At 30.4% G+C, this 2,659-nt stretch overlaps 1 long non-coding RNA gene across 1 annotated transcript; it reads right to left on the bottom strand.

The window, feature by feature from the left end:
- Positions 1 to 1,866: 1,866 nt before the first annotated feature.
- LOC107580181 (uncharacterized) lies at positions 1,867 to 2,627 on the bottom strand. The gene is made up of 3 exons (XR_001608601.1): positions 2,582 to 2,627; positions 2,359 to 2,462; positions 1,867 to 2,158 (listed from the first exon to the last, which is right to left on the bottom strand). It is a non-coding gene; the product is annotated as an uncharacterized lncRNA (long non-coding RNA).
- Positions 2,628 to 2,659: the final 32 nt, after the last annotated feature.

The following is a 2,659-nucleotide window of genomic DNA, read 5'->3' as shown; positions in this document are numbered from 1 at the left end:
TATTTTTAAGAGTGTATTTCATTGTTGTCCATGGTAACACTTTCAAGAATTGCATGCGTTTTGTATTAAAAGGATGTTTTATGCTAATAATGTAAGTGGATGAATCTAAAGAAATGCACACAACAACTTATATAAAGCTGCTTTGTTTAAACATACATTTAAATGTTTAGATAATTTGGTTTGTGAGTAGTTGCAAATAGTTGTGCTTTTAACACCTGTAACTTATTTTAAATACTTCTATTTTTACATTTAAGTACATACTTGTGGACTTAGTTTATTGCTTCTGAAATGTCCCCTTATTTTCTCATTGAAAATAGATTGGGAATTAACACATGCTTAATAATAATTATTTTATTGAATAAATAAACTTTCATTTATTAACTAATAAATAAACATTTTACATAGATAAATCATTTTTTTATGGCCCATGCACTTCTTGTTTTCTGTATTCAATCTGTTTTTCGTTTCTATCCCGTAAAATATGACCCATTTTACTGCATTTCACAAATCAAACAAGTCATCATGTCTACTAATATAATTTCTGAATTAAAAAATTCAGACTTACCCAGAACCGTCAGTTTGGTCCCTTCTCCAAATTCTAGTTTAGCGTAGCTAGTACACGATGATTTATCCCGTTACCTAAACCTCAACAACTAACAGCTAATAATGGGCAATGGTACACTGTTTTTGGGGGCCCCTTTTCAGTTTGAGACCATGAAAGCCATAGTGGCCTCCCAGCTGTTACCCAGAGAGGCCTCTTCTGAGCAGCAGGTATAGCAGACTGAAATTCCGTTTTTTGGTGTGCATTTAAATGTGCATTATGATCTTAACAGTAATTAAAATGAACAACAATGGTAAATATATACAGTGGCCCCAAGAACAATCAAAACACAGAAAAAAGGATAATAAAATACCAAACCAAATATCATCTGCAGACAACTGTAGAGCTTTTCTGAGAACTAACCCCACTGCTCTTATTATTTCTGTAATTACTTTTAAACAATTAACATCCAATAGGTGTAGTTAATCATTCATTGTACTTTTATTTGACAGTGGTCAAATACATTGTATTTTCATTTTAAATAATGTATTTTTTAAATGGTATTAAAATAGAAGAAGCTCAGGGTTTTAACTGTATATAACTGTATATATTATATAACTGTATGTATATAATAAAATAGAAGAAGTGTTCAGGTACAGTTCTGCAGCATTCAGTTACTCATTAAAAAAAAAAAAAAAAAAAAAAGTTGTTTGTTTTATCCAGTTATTTAAGTGGTGGGAGCCTAAAATATCAATAAATAATAATCTATAAGTGCAATGAGAAACAACTGACAATGTGAAAATTGTTTTCATTTTTATTTAGTTGATAGAACTGTTCATTTAAAGAAGTAAAAAGTTATTTATTTCTAATAACAATGTTTTAGTGACCAGAAATAGCTATGCACTCACTAGGGGGCCTCTCTGGGAATACAAAGACCACATAGGCTACAGAATATAATCAACCAGATGCATCATTGTTACCATGTTGTTACTTGATTGAACGCAGTTGGGAGATTATTGTCAGTCCTATGAAGGTTATTGGCTACAAACTGACTTTTACATATATGTATTTTGCAGAAGCTTTTATTCAAAACAATTCAAGGTATAGTTTATCTGTGTTCCCTGGGAATCAAACCTGTGATGCATGCTCTACCAAATGAATTACAGCGAAAATAAAAGCTATCAAAATAGCTAATTGGTGAACAATGTTGCTATAAAAATAAATGAGAATTTTCTTTGTGGATAATGTGTTAGATTTTATTTTATTTATGTGCGAAACAAATTGAATTAAACACAAAATACAGTAGCTCTTATTGTGAAAAATAATGAATTATATTCATCTCTGTAAAGTCTCTTTTAGAATTCTATGAAATTAACACTAAACACAGTAGCAAGGAAACAAGCAAAAGAATAATATATAATCAAAAAGTAGATTTTTATGATTAATCTGATCTGAAGTATATGCAGGCTTTCATTGGAATAAACACTCAGAAAATAAAATAAAATAATAGACTCTTCAGTTATATAAACAGCATCTCTTATGGTTGGAGAAAATGAAGTTTTCTTGGCAACTCCAACAATCCAGATATGTTTTGTTCATTCACTTTCCACATGAACCCTGAAACAAATATTACATAAACATTGAGACATTCAGAGAGGGGGGGTTATCTATCTATAACATCCATATAATGTGTGGATTTTTCTATTGTACTAACATATACATGTGATTTGTATAACATTTGACGCTTATGTTGTTAATATTCTTCCAGCACTTCTGTTTGAGATTATGGATTATAATTACAAGTTTATCATCCTTACCTTTCTCAACACGAACACAAAGATGACAAGGCCATACAGTGCACTCTTAGCAATGAACACAACGTATGCCAGCTTCATCGTCTTCGATGATTTTAAATAGTCTTCTGGAGATTAAAAGATCAAATCATAGCATATTATTCAGCATATCATTACTGATAAACGTTTGACCCTAATTCATCTTTTGCAGATAGACATAAAAAAAAGGAAAATAACAAACCCTTACCTGGTTCATATCCACCCCCTGTAATTAGAAAATAATTCATTAGAAGACCCAAATATTAAAATAATTTTAAGCATGCAT

The sequence above is a fragment of the Sinocyclocheilus grahami genome, unplaced genomic scaffold (genome assembly GCF_001515645.1).
Source record: "Sinocyclocheilus grahami isolate Dianchi unplaced genomic scaffold, SAMN03320097.WGS_v1.1 scaffold26373.1, whole genome shotgun sequence".
In the NCBI taxonomy this organism is placed as follows: Eukaryota; Metazoa; Chordata; class Actinopteri; order Cypriniformes; family Cyprinidae; genus Sinocyclocheilus; species Sinocyclocheilus grahami.
Note: the sequence above shows the minus strand (reverse complement) of the source record. Positions and strands in the feature narration are given on the sequence as shown.